Source organism: Pseudonaja textilis, chromosome 3 (assembly GCF_049901715.1).
Source record: "Pseudonaja textilis isolate UNSWEBS1 chromosome 3, rPseTex1.2, whole genome shotgun sequence".
Classification (NCBI taxonomy): domain Eukaryota; kingdom Metazoa; phylum Chordata; class Lepidosauria; order Squamata; family Elapidae; genus Pseudonaja; species Pseudonaja textilis.
This window is the reverse complement of record NC_141992.1, coordinates 83,523,584-83,546,243: the sequence shown is the minus strand read 5'-3', so window position 1 is coordinate 83,546,243 and position 22,660 is coordinate 83,523,584.

Genomic DNA, 22,660 nt, shown 5'->3' with positions numbered 1-22,660 from the left:
TTGCACGAGGGACACCCGGCATTGTGAGAATGAAGGCGTTGGCACGCAGCTACGTATGGTGGCGGGTCTGAGACGAGGACATTGTCAATTGGGTAAGTTCCTGCAGCATTTGCCAGGAATCCCGTCCTGCTCCCCCATCGCCACCCCTACCAGATGGGAGGCGCCAGCGCCCTTGGTCTAGAATCCATATCGATCTGGCCGGCCCGTGCATGGAAAGATGTTCCTAGTGGTCGTGGACGCTTATTCCAAGTGGATAGACGTGGCGCAGCTATCCACGACAACCACACTAGCAATCACCAACGCGTTAACGCGCCTGTTAGATTACCCATGGACTACCCGACTCCTTGGTCTCCGATAATGGCCCACAGTTCGCATCAGTAGAATTCAGCCGTTTTGCAGCCAACCTAGGCATTCGCCACATTTTCACAGCCCCATTCCACCCTGCGAGTAATGGGTTGGCTGAAAGGGCCGTCAGGACCACCAAAGAGGCCCTCGCTAGGTTTGGCAGAGATGACTGGCACCACAAACTCTCACGGTTCCTGATGAGCCAGCACTCAACCCCCTGTGCAGTCACCAATAAGTCCCCAGCGGAACTACTGATGGGCCGACGCCTGAGGACTGTATTGGATAGACTGCACCCACAATACTGCCCTGACTCTCCCCTCGCTTCCACTTCGGGGGTTAGACATTTTATGTTACAGGAGCCGATATTCGCCAGAAATTTCGCTGGGGACCCACTTTGGATTCCGGGCGAAGTCATCGCCGTCACCGGGCCGAGATCATATAGAGTCAGGCTAGAGGACGGTCGCGTCTGGAGGAGACACATAGACCAACTCAGAAGGCGCCTCAGCAACCTCACAAACAAGGATCCAGAGTCTCCAGTCGAAGGGGAACCGTCCCATCCGCCACCCAGCCACATCGCACCCAGTGACCAGTCTGCGCCAGCGGTCGTTCCGGTCAGCCCAAACCCGGACAACAGCGCCCAGAGAGTTGATCAACCGGATCCAACCCACGAGAGTTTGACTCCAGAAACCAACCCGGTGGTTTCCGAGGATGCCCAGTCCAGAGAGAGTGTTGGTGACACTATGCCAGCTCAACCGTCACAGACTGATGCCGAACAGTCAGACAATGTTCCCGAGTTGCGCCGCTCCGGGCGCCAACACAAACCCCCATCTACCTCAAGGACTATGCGTGTTCGCATCTGGGGGAAGGGGTGTTATGTCCTGAGGACTCAAGGAGTTCTCACTCAGGTCCACTCACTTGTGTGGGCGTTATTTCCCCATTCCCATTGGTCAGTTCTCCCCAGCAGCCAGCTATAAAAGCAGGCTGCGGGGTCCAACTGGCTGCTGATTGCTGCGAGCCAGTTCCAGGCTTGGCAAGCACGGTCAGCCCTTTATTTGTAAATAAAGTACTGTTGCACTCATGCTCTGGTTCAGCCTCTCATTGCTCAAACTTAACAATTCCTGTCAATTTGGCTGGTTCTTAAAAAAATAACTTAAACCAAATTCATGCTATTTTCTTTAGAAGAAAGGAAAAGAATCTATATTTTCAGACAGCACTTTGAAAGCCATTTATCTCAGATGCACTGGCATTCAACAGAATAATTTGTTATTTCAAGTGACCTATGGAATGTTTCTTTGCTGGGAAAGGATAAAACAAACTTTCTCCACATAATTTATCTCATTCATATGTTTTTTTTACATAGTGGTTGCTTGGGTGCCTTTTGTACATTATATCCATGCAATAATTGCTATTTTAATCATGGCTACATTGTGTGCATCTAAACATCTTACTTGTCTATTTTTTTATTTAATCAGGGCTGCATTGTGTGTATCTGAACATCTTACTGGTCCATTTAAAAAAAGGACCAGTAAGATGTTCAAATGCACAGAATACAGCCATGGTTAAAATAACAATTGTTGCATGGATATAATGTGTAAAAGGCACCCAAGCAACCACTACGTATAGTCGAAAATAACAAGAAAGGAATGGACAACAGTCTTCTTCATGCATTCCTCTAAACGCATGAAGATTTGAAGCTATGTAGAGCTATATAAGAGCTATTCAAGATTTGAAGATATATAGAGCTATGGTTTTCCCAGTTGCAATGTATGGCTGTGAAAGTTGGACCAAAAGGAAGGCTGAGCACCAAAGAATTGAGGCTTTGAACTATGGTACTGGAGAAGACTCCTGTAAATCCCTTGGAGTGCAAGGTGACCAAACTGGTGAGTCCTAGAGAAGATCAACCCTGACTGCTCTTTAGAAGGCCAGATCCTGAAGATGAAACTCAAATACTTTGGCCACCTAATGAGAAGGAAGGACTCACTGGAGAAGAGCATCATGCTGGGAAAGATTGAGGGCAATAGAAAAAGGGGATGGCAGAGAATGAGGTAGTTGGAAGGAGTCACTGAAGCACTGTGAGCTTAAAGGGACTCTGGAGAATGGTAGAGGACAGGAAGGCCTGGAGGAACATTGCCCATGGAGTCACGATGGGTTGGACATGACTTCGTGACTAAACAACAACAACAACAACAACAACAACAATAACAAGAGAACAGGTTCATATAAACTGCAACATTTTCAAGTTGAGCAAAGAGATTGGAAAGGGAACTGTATCACATCCATCTCAAAGCAAGTACAGTACCTAAAAAAGTAAAGTCTTGAATTGCACAGAGGCAGGTGGCATTTGAGAAAAATGGTTGGGCAATATCGATCACCAACACTGAAGAATGATTTCAGCTTTCAGTATGGCTGGGTTTGAATTACAAAATAAGAGCAAACACCATCTCATTCTTTGCCTTAAGGATCCAGAGATCTTAAGCTGGTCTTAAAACATGTTATAGAAAAACAAGGAAAATTCTGTATCTTTGACCCCAATCCTAAAAATACTTTCTTGCACTGGAAGAAAGTACCATGCAATTTACTAGAATATGGTTCCAACCAGGGGTGGGTTTCTACTGCTTCTGTCCACCTCTGTAGAACTAGTAGCTCTGAAGAGCAGAAGACTCTGCTGATGTCTGCTGATGTTTTTGCCCATCCGCCCACCTGGGCTCTTACCTGAACTTTATTTCCTGATTTTTCAACTTCAGCTGCTGAACAAGGCACAGCTGCAGTTAAAAAAGCAGAAAAAGAGGGCTGTTTCAAAGGCTGCTTCTCTGCACGCCTGCTGATGACGATTTACAGACGCATGGCTCCCAGCATGCAGGGAAGCTCATAAATGCCGAACCGGTAGTTAACCCTGTCGTATCCCACCCCTGGTTCCAACATATTATGTTTCACACCAATAAAGTTTTGCTTCATGTTCTAAGTCAAAGAAAAGGAACCTGTGTTCTGGGATTACATCTCCAAATAATGTGGCCAATCATAAGAAATTTTGGAAATTGTGGTTTGGCAGAATCTGGGAGCCCAAAGTTCCTGTCCCTATTCTAAACTAACCATTGTGAAAAGTTTCTGCTTGACATTAAGAAGAACCATTGATCTTAAGGTGGTGTTGGTTGAAATGAGTTCTGGTCTCTTATCAACAACACTGGAGCCAAATATTTGTACAGTGACCCAATCCTGTGTGGTCAACTGTTTTCAGTATATTTTCTTTGATTTTCTTCTTTGCCCCATGTCACTAAATTTCCTGAGGGTAAGCATGGTTACAGCAAACCTTAGCAAAACTTCTTCAGCTGAAAATAGCAGGAAAATGTCATGGAAAAGTCACTGTTGATGGATGAAAAGGCCTTTCTGGCAAAGCAAAGAATAAATAGCATATCCCTCTCATCTTCTCTTATACACACCCAAAGCAGTTTGATACATACATTGGTAGTACCTCTTGTACAGTTCCTATAAGGCAGTTTGATGACAATAAAAAATTGTCATCTCCTAGGCAAAAGCCATTCCAATCCTGAGTATTTAGAAATTATTTGGCTATTGTATAGCTTAAGCTATTTGTTTATTATGTGGAAAGGACTTGCTTAGATGATTATGTTTCAAGTCACATTTTTCTGTGTCATTGTAACATTGAATGGTCACTAAACACTCTAAGCATGACATCACACAGCACTGTAACCTTCCCTAACACTCTGCTTAGAGTGTTTAGTGACCATTCAATGTTACAATGACACTGAAAAATGTGACTTGCAAATATGATTAGATAAATAGGTACCACTTTGATGGGAAGGTTACAGTGCTGTGTGATGTCATGCTTAGAGTGTTTAGTGACCATTCAATGTTACAATGACACTGAAAAATGTGACTTGTGACCATTTTTCACACTTACAACCAATACAGCATACCCATGGTCATATGATCCAAATTCAGATGCTGATAACTGACTCAAATTTATGACTGTTGCAGTATTTTCTTTTGCAACCTTCTGCTATGCAAAATCAATAGGGAAGCCAGATGCACTAACAAGCATGCCACTAACTTAACAGCTGCAGTGATTCACTTAATAACTGTAGCAAGAAAGTTTGTAAAACTGGGCAAAATTCACTTAACAAATGTCTCACTTAGCAACAGAAACATTTGGGCTAAATTGTGGTTGTACGTCAACTACCTGTATTTTAATGGAACCGAGGCGTAGAATGAAAGCTGAATAAACAACATGCCCGTGTATCATAATCAGAATTAAGATCATAATGTGTGCTGTTTTTAAAAAGTTTTTTTTTTCAAGGGATGTATCAAGAAAGTGATTTATCTCCTGATCTACTGTAGAAAACCAGAGTAAATGGCCTTGAAGAAAATAGGCAAGGATTATTATATAAGCAAAGAGGGGCTAACACATTCCATAAGTCCTAGGAAACAACATAATATTTGGAAGAGACTCAGATAGGCTCCTTCCTGATTTGTTCATATTTAAGAGAGAAGGAAAGTAAAGGTTGTAAGATTCTGGGTTGTAAGATTCTGTTATTATTATATTATATTCAGGTCTTCCAGTAAAGTCTGTTCCTAAACTGGTATATCCTAACATCTGCCATAATTTTTCAACCACCTTGAACTAATTAATATGCTTTTTGTTACTATTTCTTTCTTTGTATTTTGTCCAGTATTTTTTATTTAGATGGTAAACTTTGCAGCAAGGAGTAATTTTTGTTTCTATCATTTCTGCCTTTAAAGCTGTATTTCACACTTTAGCAGGGATAAACTGTTCAATAAACTGTTTCTCCAATCTGCATATCTTTTAACATTTCCACAGAATAAGGGAGAGGCTGCATGGTGGCTAGCAGTTAAGATGCTGGGCTTGCTGGCTGGAAAGTCAGCAGCCCGGGTTCGAGACCCAAGTGCTATATGACCCATTCTCACCCCCAGCTCCCGCCAACCCAGCAGTTCAAAAGCATGCAAATATGATTAGATAAATAGGTACCACTTTGATGGGAAGGCTGGCCACATGACCATGGAAATGTCTTTGGACAACATTGGTTCAATGAACTTGAAACAGAGATGAGCATTACCCTCCATCGTTAGCAATGAGTAACAGAGTAAAATTCACAGGGACACCTTTACTTTTTTATAAATACAATATAATCATCTTTTAATGACCCCACAATCCTTTGTGGGGTGGAGTCTGGTCAACTGAATGGAGCTGAGTGTTTACTGGCCGGATGTCCTTCCTGTCACCAATGCGGAGATTTATTCAGCAGACCTAATCTCAACCGTGCCAAGAAATATCTGCTTCTACCTAAGATTGAGTGTTGGCTCAATGACCTTGAAACAGAGATGAACACTACCCTCCATAGTCGACAATGAGTAGCCGAGTAAAATTGACAAGGATGCCTTTACTTTATAATATATACAGTATATACTAAGGAAACTATTGGAATCTTTCAGAAGTTTTAAGATTTTGTCCTCTGCCATTAACTGAATGCGTAATTGAATAAACTGCTGCTGGGAAGCAGGCTATACAGTTCAACTGACAACATCAAAGATTTTATTATGTGTTCTTTGTGACATAAATTTCCTTTATGTATTTTTAATCCCAAAGAAATTAGGTTTCTTCTTCTGGAGCCTAACAAGTCATCTCTCACTTGCTATATTTTAGCCTAAACTTCTTTTTCCTAAATAGCAAAGACATATTTTTATAACAGTGATGTATTGGTGAAAAAGTCTTCTTCTTCTTCTTAGCTCTCCAGGTAGTATTGTGGAAAATTATTGCACATTCATGAACATCTTAGAAACACTTAAGCAGATATAAAAAAAAAAAATGAATATACAACTAGTCCTCACTTAACTATGGTAATTTGTACTGGCAACTCTGTTCCTAAATGATGCAGTTCTAAAGTGACATTATGTGATTGCACCAGTTGCGATAATTCCAGCTGCCACTGTTTTGGGGTCACCTGATTTATGATTCTTGCCAGTTTCTCCATTGATTTTATTTGTCAGAAGCTGGCAATGAAAGCTGCATGTAATGATCATGGTGACTGCTGGACATTATGACCGTCATAATTGTAAGACAGTTGCCAAGTGCCAAAATTGCAATCAGTGACTACAGGGACACTGTGATGGCATTCAATATCTTTTGTATATTCACCTTTAGTTATCCCTAATAGGAACTATATACACAGATCTCTTGGGTGGAATTGTCTGCACACATATGTCCTGCTACCAAAAGTTATACATAAATGTATACTGTATATTCACACACAGTCCTATAAGTTCAGCATTGTTTTCAGATTAGAGAGTCCAGATTTTCCCACCACATTAATAAACTTATTATAACTCTTCATAAAGAGAAAGAGAGTAATCATTCTTTGTCTTCTTTCAGATGCAGACAAGAAGAAGACTGATTGCTTCCAGATTCCTCTAGCATACAGACAAACTAGGTGATAAAACAGGTTTGGCAGGAAAATTCATAAACGTAGAGATATCTACATGGTTTTCTTAATATATATAACGTTGTGCACACCTTTCCCTATCATGATACTTTGAATATGCTTCTCTATTATAAAAAATGTTCTTTGAAGCTGTTTTCAGGGAATATTATATACAGTTTACCCGGGATGCTTTAAAAAAAAGTAAACCGATTCAGTTTGCAAAACTGAATATAATCAGTATATTACTGCATTTCAATTCATGCAGTAAGATTTCAGAAGGGTGAATTAGATACATTCACAAATAGGAAATTGAACAAATCCATCCCTAATCATATCCACTCTCATTTAAGGACTGAATCCATATAAATAATCTCATTTTCAGGTCCACCCTCCCTTCTTTCACATTATAGACATGATAGATTTTCTTAAAAAAAAATTTTTAGTGAAACATATTTCAAACTGATCACATCTTATGGGGAGGAATATTACACAGTTTATAATTTTCCCCAATTGCAGCTAAATGCTTTAATCCATATGATGGATCAAATTAGATACAGAGGAGCAGGCAAATTGGGTGATTACCCTTTACAATTCTGGCATAATTTCAGTAAATAAATAATGGGTATTCTCTTATGATACCAGGTCAAGATATATAATGTCAGGAGTTTCAGTTTTCTTAAAATATTAGATGATGATAGGATGAAGCCCTCATCATGAAGATATCTGCTGGAAAAAAAATGACCTTTGATGTTGGCATTCAGATACATAGGTATTGTGATAACCATACTTTCACGGTTCCATAGTGAGTAGAAAAAGAATAAAATCAATTGTGTCAGGACAGGAAAATTGCTGATACCCTGACATTGTTATCTAGACCACTCAACACCTCATGGCCACCGCTGAATAAAAGGGATTATCACTAAAAATACCATTTTACATTTCAGTTACCACTTCTGAACTGACAGGGTTCCATCCAGCTTGAATAGCAGATTTGGGGGAAGGCAAGGACCACAGCGTGAAGAAAAAGGTTAAGCCTATTTTTATTGCCCACAATTTTCAAATGGAGGTTGAGTTTTCAGGCAGCTTTTTCCATTTTTAAAGCTTTTTGTTTGGTTTATGCTGGTTTATTGAACTTTGGTCTCTGTCAGCACTCAGTACATGCTCTTCTGTCTTATAGATATTGATGTTGGCAAAGACTGAAGACTCTATATTATTTTGAGATGGTCTATGACTACTATTCTGTTGAGTTTCTTTTGTTTAGTTTTTGCAGACTCGATTCTCAATTTGATTGTTCCTTTTATGCTGCTCTAGCTTCTCAGAAGACCAGAAATCCCATGTTTCTCTGGAAGTCACTTAGTTCACCTAATTTCACAAGTGTGCTTTGCTCCAGAGAGACATGGGGTATATTTGTCCAAAAATCCACAAAAAAATTGTAACCACCTCTAAGATTGTTTAAGGAACTTGTAAGCCTAATGATTAATACTGTGGATTAAGTGCTGTAAAATAAGATCAAAAACACTAGGGCTAAATAGCAAGCATTAGAGAAAATAGTCTTCTGCATAGTCAACATTATCTATAAACAGAACATCACCCACATAGTAACATTCTCATGTCTTTATCGGTCCACTCAACTTGATTTCCAAAGAATTGTACTGTATTAGCCTATGCATCTAAGTGACCTGCTTAAAAACTTTATTGATTCAAAGCAATCAATGGCTAAACAGAATTGCATTAGCTAATGGCTACACTAGCCAATTCAAAAGCCCTATTAGCTCAATCTGCTAGTCCACTGACTAACGTGGACTTCTACTAGTGTTGAAAGAAAAATCCAGGTTCAGTTCCAAGGTGGAAGGAAGACACTGGAAATAAAATGGAAGCTGATTGTAAAGAAGAATTCTGTTTATTGATGAGCAGAACCAACACACACACACACACACACACACACACAGTGTGCAGTTCCGGGACAGCTGACAAAAATGGAGTTGAGAGTAGGGTGGAGTTTTATACCTTTTTTATTTCTATGGGGTGATGTAGGCTATCATGGTTTGCTCTATAGGCAAAAGGGGAAATGCAAATCTAGGTGTTTGTCTGAGCTAATCTTGTCTTGCCTACTTGCTTATCTGGAGTTTCTGTTTGACCCAGTGTTTCTGAATGAATTACCAAAACTCCATTTCTAAAAGCTGGCCTCCTCAGTTTCTGCTTGGAGCAGGGAGACAAGTGCTGGTTTCTGCCTTCCTTAAGATTTTTTTCCCATTTCTCCTTTAGGGGAAATATTCTATTCTGCCTTTTAATATGTTTCCTCAAAATATTTCATTCCCTAGGAGAGTGGGTGCTGACTTTCTATACTAGCTTATGGGTGAAATGCCTACTCCAAATTCCCAACAGCTGGAGATAAACATGAGGCACTATTAAAGGAATAAAGACTGGAGGCAGGCATTCATGAGAGTAAGACTCTCATAGTCTCAGATCACTTACCCATCAACTGCTTCCATCTGTGCTTATGTTGAAGATCTTCCTGTTTTGCTCTAATCCAATGTAATGCTCTAAACAGCCTGGATTGACTCTGTATATCATCTCATCTGCCAGAATGAAAAACCAGTCCTTCCTGAACTGATTTTGAAAGCTCTATCTCTGAGTATTATTAAAAATATTCCTGTGTCATTCCTACTTAACCTGACCCACTGTACTGATATTTGCAAAGAAAAGCTGTGAGATTTGTGGAGAAGGGTCCCCTGGATTAATTATATCTCCTGCCTGTCAAGAAGAGGGCTAATGTTTTCTCCTGAAAATGCAACCCCCCTGATCTATATCTGCTTTGGGGAGGGTGGATGTTTACATGTGGTCTCTTAACCAGTCAGGCAGCATACAAGTTTAATACATTATTATTATTGCCAAAACAACCTGCACGCTAATTTTCATCACAATCCTAGTCATGTACTAATAATATTGAGCAAAACACTGACTCCCACTGGTATTTAAACAGAGGCCCCAGCTGCCTTTGAAGGTCACTCCCAAGCCAAAGATGTCCATTGTGCAAGAACTTGAGTTGGCACCACTTGTTTTGCCCATGTAATATTTTGGGAACTGAATAAGTTACCAGATGGCCTCTGGGTGCAGTTTCAAGATTCTAGTTGTCACCTTTAAAGTCCTACATTGGTTAGAAGCTGGATGGCTGCATACCAGGGGTGGTATTCATCAGGTCCTGACCAGTTCTGGAGAACCGGTACCGGAAATGTTGAGTAGTTCAGAGAACCGGCAAATATCACCTCTGACTGGCACCACCACCATCTATCCTCTGCCTCCCAAGTCCAAGCTGACAAGCTGGGTCTTCTTCTGTTGCCCTGCACAGGAGAACGGAGCTGGAAAGCAGGATAGTGGGTGGGGAGGGAATGGGATTTTGCAATAACCTTCCCCCAGGAGTGAGGAGGGAATGGAAATTTTGCAGTATCCTTCCCCTGCCGTGCCCACCAAGCCATGCCCACAGAACTGGTAGTAAAACAATTTTGAATCCCACCACTGCTGCATACTGTCCAATAAGTTCAGGAAGAAAAGGCTTAAGAGTGAAGGTGTCCCAGGACAATATTACAGGATCCAATCTGGGACAGTCACCAGGACCAGGGGTTTAGTCTTCCAAGATTTTGGATTCATGCTGGAGCCCAACTGAGAGCTGAGAGCTCAGAAGATTAAATCTCTGGTCCCGGTGAACCAACCCAAATTGAATCCTGCAAGAAAAGTCTTGCTTTTGGTTCTTATTGATAGGGAGTGTTGCCAACCAGGACTCTGTGACCATTTTCCTTTGAAGCAACATTCTCCCAGAGACCAAATTGGCACCAACCCTGTTTAAGAAGCCACTGAGATCTGAACATTCTCAGGGATTTGATGAGGCTAACTGGAGGTCCGGATCCTATCTACAGTAAAATTGTTGTTGGTTGTAATTTACATGCTTCTGATGCTATTAGATATTCTGCTTTATTTGTTTTGCCCTTGTACCTTTTAATTTCATTACTGTATGCGACTTCTAAGCCCTCAAAGCTATGTGCAATAGGAGCAGCATTTAAACTCTGGTAAGCAAATAAATAAACACATAAATAAGTAAATCAATAAGAGAAAACATTTTGAGCAAACCTTTTAAATAGAAGTAGTTTTTGCAGTCCAGACTTCTTTATTTTTAACAGCTGTGGAAACTTTAGTGATCTGTAGCACTTTCACAATTCTCTGATAAATTGTCAAGGATAAGAAAGCAATTTCAGCTTACAGATCCAACAGGAATGTGAAGTGATTTTTAGCATATATTGCAATCAGGAATAGACTTGCCAATTCTGATCTCATCAGATATTTTCAGGTTTCTTTCTTTGGTTTTATTCTGTTTTTCAAAAGCAGCATTTCAAATGAGACACATGGGATGAAAATATTCTGTACTTCACATTGTATATGCACTTTTCTCAAAGGTGAAATGGCTCAGTTTCTCAGGGTATCCTTTATGTGATCAAGTATTTCCTGGGAACATATAATCTCAGGAAATCTTACAAAATGGCACCCAGTCTCTCTAAAAGATTTTTTAAGGATATTTTTCTCTTTATTGCCTAAAATATTGGTACTTAAAATTCCTTTTTTTCTGTATTTTAAAAGCATTGATATTCATGATATTAATATTGGGTTGTTAATCAGCAATGGAATGGAAATGACAATGGACATAACATTTTCGTACTGATTTCATTTGATAGCAATGAATATATAAACTGCCTGACCAGGTAAGTGTAACATTTGAAGCTTCAAGTGTTAAGTATCTGAAGTGACTGAAATATATCGGACCAGGCCACGTTATTGAGCTCAGCAATCAAGTAGGTTTCTCTGTTGCTGTAACCACTAGCACATATTTCTTTTCTTTTTTACAGTCACATTTCTGCTTCCACTTGACTTGCTCTTTTCAATTTGCACTGAATAACAGCAGTGTAGAGAAGTTTTGGTTTTATTTATTTATTTATATGATACCTTTTTAAAGTTAATGTCATAAATAACTCAAGACAGCAAACCTACTTCATACTCCTTCCTCCTCTTATTTTCCCCACAACAATCCTGTGAAATGTGTTGGGTTGAAAGAGAGTGACTGGCCCAAAGTCACTCATCTGCTTCTATGTCTAAGCTGGGATGAGAACTCATAGTCTCCCAGGTTTTAGCCTAGTGCCAAAACCACTAAACCATACTGAGTTCGTTAGCCTAGAGTCGACAAGGTACCCAGACAAAAGCCAGTGACAGCAGCCAAACCAACAGGGAGTGAAGAGGGCAACACTGACTGCCCAAACTAGCTGGCCTTGTCATCTTAAGCTAAAATGAACATTTTGGATTAAGAGAGACAGAACTAAGGAGGTATAATAATTGTGAGAATGTCCTGGAAAGACTAGTATTAGTCTAGTCAATAGTCAGAGGTATTTTAGATCAAAGAAGCAATGGGGCATGACATATAACTCAGAAGGGACCATCCCTAATTTCTTGGGCTGTAAATGTAAGTGTGGAAGAAAAGTTCTTTCAGACTTGCAAGAGTCTCAGGATAAAGGAATGTTACCACTCATGGTTGGCATTTCTTATCTGGACTACCTTTAAGGACTGACTGAAGGGTCTTTCCATCAAGTTGGAATATGTGATCCAAAGTTGGCTCACTATGGCACTGTTGCCAACAGCACCATGTTATTGAACATAAAGGGCCCAACATGAGCAATTGGCATTGCGCCCATCAAAATGTGGGCACCCTCTTTCAAAATTAATAATAGCGTGAAGAAACAAGTGTGATTTTTGCACTACAAAAACAATTTATTAAAATATTTAGTAGCTGAGATTCTTGCTTTGGATAGGGTTGAGGTTTGATTTTACTCATGTGGAATTGAATTGGCATCCTTCAGTCTCAAGAGACTATGGTACCGTGCTCTGAAAAGAGGTCCTAAAACAGCATCTAGTGTGGCTAAAAAGGCCAATTCGAGAGTGGCAATCCCTTCCATACTGACAGGACAGATAGAGTCTGTCTCCTGTCCAGTCCCTGGATTTCACTGGTTCCGGGACTGCCTCTTTGCCTCAGCCTGCCGAACAAAAGCTCCGAGAAGCACAAAGCTGAAGACACAAGCCTGAAGATGATGAATGAGACTTCATCAAAACATCGCCTAGATACTTCCAATTTTACGCAGGAGAAAACCTGAATAACCAAAGAGAGAGAGAGAGAGAGAGAGAGAGAGAGAGATGGCATTCAGCTTTGTTCAGGTATTTTCCCACGTCATTGTAGTTGTGCTTTTAAAGTTGTAGCAACATTTCGGCAGAATCTCTGCTGAAATGTTGCTACAACTTTAAAAGCACAACTACAATGATGTGGGAAAATACCTGAACAAAGCTGAATGCATACATGTAAGTAACATTATATACATACATACATATATACATTACATACAAAATATACATATATACATTATATATATACATTATATACAAAACACGACCATGGACCAGAAGCTGCACTGCAGCTGCATCACTACCCACTTCAAACCCCTCCAAGCCATACATGAAACAAACCGACACCCACTATGAAGATGCAGCACGACCACGAACTCGAAGCCAAACAGCAAGATCACAGCTCACCAACTCAAATCCCCCAGCAACTAAGACTAACCTAAGCACAACCAAGCCCCCACCTGAACAGAACACGCCTCCAACCAATCAGAGCATGGCCAACCCCCCAATCAGAACACAGCCAAACCCCCTACCAATGAGAACACACCCCCACCCAATCAGAACACAGCCAAGCCCCCACCCAATCAAGTCCCACCCCCACTAGCAGTTAAAAGGAAGAAGCAGCTGCAATCTCACATCACTCTGAGAAGCACAGAGCCGAAGACAGAAGCCTGAAGATGATGAATGAGACTTCATCGAAACGTTGCCTAGATACTTCGAATCTTACGCAGGAGAAAACCCGAACAACCAAAGATCCACATACAAATACCCACGAGAACCTCAGAAAACATATATATATACACATATATACACATATGTGTGTGTATATATATATATATATATATATATATATATATATATATATATATATATACAATATATATATATATATATATATATATATATATATATATATACATATACATATACATATACATATATACACACACATATATACACACACACACACACACACACACACATATATATATATACATATACATACATACATACATACATACACATACACATTATATATATATAGTGACTGTCACTTCTGGTCTCAGGGGTGATTTATTTTATTTTAGAGAAAGTTACCTATCCAGGGGTAAGTCTAGAGAGAAGATAAATAGGTAGGTAGGTAGGTAGGTAGATGGATATGATAGTTAGATGGATGGATGGATGAATGATGGATGGACAGATAGTTTGTGTATACATGTGTCTATATGTCACAGCCCTGAGTGCTTCTGCCATCACTGGAACAACTTTGGCCTTTACTTTCTACATCTCTTCAGTTCCTCTGTCAGGTCCTTCAGTTTCTCATTCACCTTCTTTCTGAAGTTGCTGACACTTGGCATTGCTACATCTATTGCCATCATTGTCTTCTGATCCTTTTCTACTACTACAATGTTTGGTTGATTGGCCAATCTGGATCTGCCTGTCCATCTGGATCTGGAAGCCTCATAAGATCTTAGCCATCTTATTGTCCATGATCTTCTGTGGAATCTCTCATCTGGACTTGGAAGGTTCTAACTCATATATTGTACAAATGATACCAGCTACCTGGTTATGCCATTCATTGTATGCTGTTTCTATCTGCATCTTACACACACCTGTTGTGTGTTGGACTGACTCTGAAGTCTCTTTGCACAGTCTGCGCCTTGGTCCTACTTAATGTGATAGACCCCTGCTTCTATGGATCTTGTGCTTAGTGCCTGTTCTTGTACTACAATGATTACTACACACACACACACACACACACACACACACACATATACACACACACACAGGATATTCCTGTAAAATAACTAAAGCTGATAAAAGTTCCTAATAATAGAAAATTACATTTAAAAAAAGATCAAGTCTCTAGAAAATGCTTTTTCATTGTTTGTTTTAGACATGGTAGCAAATGAGATATGTTAAGCTAAGATAGTCAAAAATAGGAATAGGTTTGGTAGCACCTTTTCTCAGTAACACATTTTATCACAGGGCTGACCTTTTTTAATAATCTGAAATCTGTCTCTCATAGAATATTTCTTCCCCTCCACTTCCCCTGCTTCATATCAATTTAAATTTATGGAAGACTAGCCTAAAATGAAAACAAGATGGATGCTGTATTAAAGGAAAAGTACAATTTTGAAAAATACCACTAGGAAACAACCTTGGGCAATATCAGATAAGAAAAAAGGGGGTAAACATCGCTAAAACTAGCTTATATCAACGTCATACATTACATCTCTCTAACCTTTTGATCCTTAGAATCATCCTTGTTTCCATTCCATCTGTTCATTATTTTATACATTTATTTTGTTTTTAAACTTCTCAGTTAACTCTTTTTCAGAATTTTATCAGCTCCATCCAGAAACAACTTTCTTGGTCTTCCCTACCTCTTTACACATTCACTCTTTCTTTGTATAGTTGTCTTGCAATTTGATCCTCATTCATTCTTTGTGACAAACTGTAGTCCACATTCATTCAGCACACATTCATTCTTGATTCTGTGTCTTGTTTTATCACACATACTTCTTGATTTCTCCATTCCAACTGCATTCAATTTGTCAAACACACCCAACTCTCACATCCATACAAAAAGGGGACAGAAGCACACTATTATACACAATCATTTTTGCTTTGTCTATTTACTTTTTGCCTTTTATCTGTAAGTTGTGAAGGATAATTTCATTTCCTCTATCAAACATAGCTAAATTGGCTTCCGATATATTCGTTTTCAAATTCATGCTGTTCATTGCATCATACAATCAGTGTAATATTTGCTACTGATCACTCAGTGCTCAACCAATCATACAGCATCATCTCTATGCAAAAATACATGTAATTCATATTCCTAACTGACATAAATATCATGTCAAGATGCTCCCTTTATCCATAAATACATTAAACAATCAAGAGGACATTATGCTTCTTCCTCCCTGTTCAGTGTTGAACCATTTACTAAGCTTTCATTTGTTCTCATTCCTGTTTTATTCCATCATATATGGTACCATTCTTATTGCATTCAGCAACTTTCAGCTCCATATTCATGCAAACATTCTATAAATCAAAGCTATTCACCGTATCATAGTTTCTGTAAATCAACAAGTGTACAATAAATTTTCCCACATTCATCTCTTTCTCAGTGATTCACCGAAGAGCAAAAATCTGGTCTGATCACTCTCACCCAGTATAAATCTTTCTTTATGGGAGACAAAGAAAGCTGTATAATATCATTTTCCTGGAAACATTCCAGGAAAGGAGAAACTGTTGGACACTATGTAAAACATAAAATTATCAGTTCATAATACTCACTTGAAGGACTGGTATTTTATGATGGCCCTAAATGTTGAACCAGATGTTAACTGAGCCCATTCTTCAGGTAGCATTGCACATGACATGAGATGTTTTAGTTTATTTATGTTTTATTGTTAATATTTAACAGAGATGTTTGTTCAGTGAGTGATCATATAATAAAACCAATAAACACAAATAATAAATATTTTAGCTTACCATTCCTGTTTTTTATATATACACACACAAGCAAACACACTTTTTTCCCTTTGCAACAATTAAAAAAATGCAAATTCACCACAATTAGAAAACAATTTCATGGAAAGTATGATACTAAGAATTATATAATGAAGCAGGAAAACTATCCTGGGAACTAAAACAAAGCACTATACTTTCAAACCCATTAATTGTTCAGTATTATGTGGACCTGTTTTGGCAATTGAGTTTTAAATTGGGAGGGATTTTTTAAAAATTTGGATTATTTTTATATGTTGTGAGCATTCAAGTGAGTATTATGAACTGATGTACACCTCCCAGATTTATGAGGTTGGTGCCCTTTGTAAATGTGATGATAGATGATAGGTAGATGATAGATAGATAGATAGATAGATAGATAGATAGATAGATAGATAGATAGATAGATAGATAGATAGATAGACAGACAGACAGACAGACAGACAGACATAGAAAGATTGACAGATAGATAGACAGATAGATAGATAGATAGATAGATAGATAGATAGATAGATAGATAGATAGATAGATAGATAGATAGATAGATAGATAATAGGTAGGTAGGTAGGTAGGTAGGCAGGCAGGCAGGCAGACAGACAGATAGATAGATGATAGATAGATAGATAAAGATATATCCCCTTCTCCATAACATTATTGGTATTATACATTAGAGAAAAGTATTAATAATTGGGGTGTATAACATTTTGAATTTAAAGGATGAAAAGTGCTTAGCGTACAAGGGCATGCATATAGCATCTGCCAGTAACTTTAAGCAATTGCAATCTCAACCCCAAGAAAATATATCAACAAGGTGCTACATGTCTCTTGTATAGAGCTGGGACCAAAAGTATATTATTCTCTTTGAATCCAAGTTATTGCACAGAACTGCTTTATAATAATGTTGATTTAAAATATCCCCAAAATCTGGACTATCTAGAAATGGGCAAAGCAATTCTGGATAGAGAAAATGGCATATGTAGTGAAGCAAGCAAACCGCAATAGTGGTTGGTTAATATAGGTCAGAAATAAACAATCTTGGAATAAATATTATCAATTTCTATGGTCCCTTCACAGCTTGGTTCTTTCTTTCCTTTTAATGAGAATTAGGTATTTCAAATGTCAAATGCTCATAATCAACCATTCTAAGGATGCACTTGGATTTCTATCCTTCTCAAGTATTTCTATCTAATTGTCAGTAAAAACATGAAAGCAAAGTTAGGAATTGTCAGGTGGAACATTAGAAAAAAATGAAGCTGATTTTCATGAGAAAATAAGAAGCTATCTCACATAATGTCGATTTATACTGGTATTGTGATAAACAAAGAAAAAGAGACAAGAAGATAGGCTTCATACATCAAAATGATCTATCTAAAAGCCATCTTCCCAATCTGGATGCTATCACATCAGCATCTTGTGAGCTAGTGACCTAGTTCACCATTATTATTACTTTCTAAAAGAAGGGCACCCCACTGTCCTCTGAAAGCTGCCAGGAATTCAACCCTGACCAGCTCAAGATTGACTCAGTCTTCCATCCTTCCCAGGTCAGTAAAATGAGGATCCAGATTGTTGGGGACAATATGCTGATTCTGTAAACCAGTTAGAGGGGCTGTAAAGCTCTACGAAGTAGCATATAAGCCTAAGTGCTATTGCTATTGCTAAAGTTACTTCTAGACTCACTTAATTAGATTTTCCTGCATGCTTTCAAATTGGTTGATGGAGAGAAGATAAGACTGAAAGACTGAAAGCTTACCTGAAAGCTATATGGTTAATAAACATATCAAGGATTTCAATACTCCTTTGTGATTGTGAGTCTCAATCACACTTTTTAGATATCTTGTCACATTTGGTTTCACTCCATTCTTTTGGTCCCAGCTCTATACAAGAGACAATGATCTGGCCTCTCCTGAACAAACACAATCTGGATCTAAGACATGAGGGCAATCATACACTGACTTCTCCTATACTCTTTTTTTTTTTGGCAATCTGCTTCAATGTGACATTGTCGATCAGTTCCAGGAGCTTAATATATGCAAAAGAAATACATAAATTACAGAAAGTAATTTACATATGTAAAATATTATGACCTACAATATGGTGACCTGTACAGTTAATTATGAGGCAAAGTTCCCACTTTTATTACAAGTACTCTGAAAGGTTCCTTCGACATAGTAATGAATGGCATTTAAAACCAAGATTCCTAAGGTCGCTGTCAGTTTAACAGAGAATTCAATTAAACTGACTTGGCAGATCTCTGAGCAGCTAGGAAAGGTAACCCCAATGGTAATTAGAAGAGTTCAGAATTATTGAGGCGCCTTTATTGATCTCCCATTTTGTGGAGGCTCAGCAAACCTTTGAAACAAATAATCACTGAGACTGTCTTAATAAATATGTGGTTAGAATGCTTTATGTGGTTCGCTCTCTCAGCAACATCCCTTAGATCTGAAGATTAAATCTGTAATAAGGCATAGAGGCAGAAAAATACTTTGCCAGTCATGAGCTTTTGCAGTAGGAAAACAAGTTTTTACTGGCTTAATTTTCACAGATGAGAATTCACATGTAGTTTTATGATAAATTAATTGAAATATCAGTTCAGGTCTCCAATTGCTAAGAATAGAATGGAATGGAAGTATAATTTTTTATTGACCAAGTGTTGGACATGAGGAATTTGTCTCTGATGCATAAGCTCTCAGTGTACATATAAGCAACAAGTGATCATAATCATAAGATACAATAATCATAAATCATAAGATACAACACTCAATGATAGTCATAAATAAGCAATCAACACAAATCATAATAGGTTACTAAATAAAAGCAATCAACATAAATCATAAAATACAAAGAACAAAATTATAGTCATAAGAAACTAAGCAAATAAGTAATAGGAAAGATGAGAATGATAATATGATACAGCCCTTCTCCTAGGTGGTATGACATCCCAGAGCATGAGACAGTGTAGTGGGAATTAATTGTTTAAGAGTGATGGCATTGGGGAAAAACTGACTTTGTGTTTAGTTGTTTTGACATGCAATGTCTTATAGCTTTGTCTTTAAGGAAGAAATTGAAACAGCTGATATCCAGGATGTGAGGAGTCTGTAGATACTTTCACAACCCACTGTCTGGCTTGCGCAGTATAGAGGTCTTCAGTAGAAAGCAGGTAAACATAAGAATGTGTTTGTTGGATATAACTGCCAAAAATAGTCTCAAATTAGTTCAGCTTTCCATAAGTTGCATGCTTAATTTCTTCAATTCCCAAACTCAGGTTGAGATTTCTATCCTGAAATTCTCCCATTTCAAACAATGGAGTCACCAAACCACCAGCCATTCTAAAGTACCATTTAAATCAGTGTGTTCTTCAAATGTGGTAACTTTAAGATGTTTGGTCTAACTCCCAGAATTCCCAAGTGAGCATGCCCAGAGTTGAAGTCCATACATCTTAAAAGTTGTCAAGTTTGAAAAATGTTTTTCCAACTTATCTTCTATTTCATCAGCTTTTCTCTGGTACCCTATGTGTTTCCCAAATAATCTCAATGATATGTATTAACATATTTTAGGAATGCCTGCAAGAATATACAGAAAATTTAAAAAGTGGACTCAATATTTTGGTAAAGAGAAATACAGATTTTGGGTGGGCATGTAATATTCTTTGGTCTTTAATCACTTTCTCTTGGAATAAGGAAGATTTCCAATTTGCTTTCTTATAAAATGACACTGAAGTTTGCCAAAAAAGGGAGGAAAGATTCCAATACTAAAAATTGCCTCAAATAGATAGATTTATGCCTAAAATGGCATGTTCATGTTGTTACTGTCATTAATTCCGAAGCAATATTCCATATCTTTAAATCTATTGTGTATTTTCTCTTCTTGAACACCTTCCAGGTTTAGACTAGACAGACGAAAAGCAAAAAAAGTTATAAGAATTCTCTCTGAAAAAGTATGTATTTCAACGAGAAAAAAAGCCCCCTGAAGACTCTTCCTATGGAACTTCATATCACATCTATTTATATGGGTGTGATAGGACAATCTCTGTCTGCCACTTACCAAGCTTGTTGATGTCTCCCACAAAAGTATATATGCTGTAGCACATAATCTAGCACTTTTCTGGAAGGGGGAATTGAGGGATATTGACTAGAGGTAGTTAAGAACAAACAGTGGAGGAGAACTGATGGTTAGCCAAAATGTTATTGTTTGTCATTTGAGATAATTGGAGAGAAAAAGAAGAAAAGGAGAGAAAAAGCAAAACTTGTAAAGCCGAATAGATACTAATATATCTGATAATGTTAATGTGATCTACATTCAGAGCATTGTTCAAGGTATAAGAAAATAGTTTGATTCTATGAATCACTCCAAATTTGCATATTTCAAAGAAGCCTGATTCTAATATTCAATATTTAAGGAAAAGTAGAGGAAATTTTAGATGTCAGACTACTAAAGTTTAATATCCCTTAAGATGTTTCCTGCTAAATTTGCCATGACAAAGTAACATAGAGTAAGATAATTACTATATTACTGCTTCACTTAGGACAATGAGGGAAGAATATCCCTTCATGCATATTATCTCCTTCCCTAAAACTTTATGCCTCATTGCAGACTGAAGATGTAGTTTATAATATATAGTACAATATTATTAATATTATTAGTATTAGTATTATCAGTATTATTTAGTAGTAGTAGCAGCAGCAGCAGCAGCAGTAGCAGTAGTAAAATATATAAGAGCCAGTAACTTGAAAAGACTCTGGCTGGCTTAACAACATCATAATATGCTATTGAAACAGCTAACACTTGACAGTAAAATATAAATATCCTAGATGTGATTTGTATAGGACTGGTGTTTATGAATTTGGAACAATGTATTTATACTTATTTGCTTAATATGCTTGTTTATACCAATGTTGGTTATTTATGCATGTTTGTATGAGGCCTATATTGGCTGATGCTATTTTAATGTCTGAATAGGAATGCAAAGACTTTTTTGAGATGGCCACTATAAAATCTGGAAAATGCTGAAACATACTGTATAAAAAAACAAAACGAAAATCAATAGCAGTAAGAAAGATATTTAAAGAATGGCATAAAATATCAATAATGTGTGGTGCAGTACAATATTAATCCTATTTCATAAACTTCATGTTTCTCAACCAGCTCATAATTGAGAAAAACTTATCAATTTTTTTAAAAAAAACAAGGCTTGCCTGCCTGTTCCCCCTCCAGTCCAAGGAAAAATATTCTTCTAGAATAGATTATATGAATGGATGGATGAGAAAATGCACAAAAAGTAATCAAATAGTCCAAAGATGAACGAGAACGGGGAAGTTATATGAGCATTTGCTTAGGGAAGATCTGTTCCACATATAGTATTTTAAGTAGAAATCTATTCACACATGCACATGACAAAGGAATCCATTGAAATCTGATTCATGACCAATTTTTGGTGGCTTATGATAAAAGATGCAGGATAAAATAAGTAAAGCATGTGACAGAATTAATCAATGGGATATTTAATGAAAGGTTCATCAATGAGTGGGAAGTAACAGATGGGTGATGTTCCCTTGATTATTTAACATATTTATAGATACATGTAAGAGAGATGCTTGGGATGACTTTGGCTTCGTTGTTTAGGGACAAGAATGATGGGCATTTTTGGTTCAGATGATGCCCTGTTGTTGGCTGAGTACTTGAATTATTTGCAGCAAATGCTACGTTATAGGATGCAACAAGGAATATGGATTTGAAAATGAATGTGTCAGAGACAAAGGTTGTTAGTTTGACAGGGAAGGTGGAGTGAATGATAGAAAATTATAGATGTACAGCAAAAAAAAAAAAAAAAAACAACCTAGAGCAAGTACATGAATTTTTGTGCTGCACTAGAATATTTACTAAAGGGGAAATGGAGCAATTTTAAGATGCATAAATGACAGTGTAAAATAAGAGGGGTTAATATTATTAATTTTAATTACACTTGCTTTAAATTTAATTATATCTCATTTCATTGTTGTCCTGGCCCCATCTACCTTTTGGCCTGACATGCCACAGACTCCCTTCCTCTGATAAAAGTTCTACACTTCTGTTTTCAAAGCAGGCTTCAATGGGACCGATATGAAGTCATGAAATATTCTGTGGGTAATTAC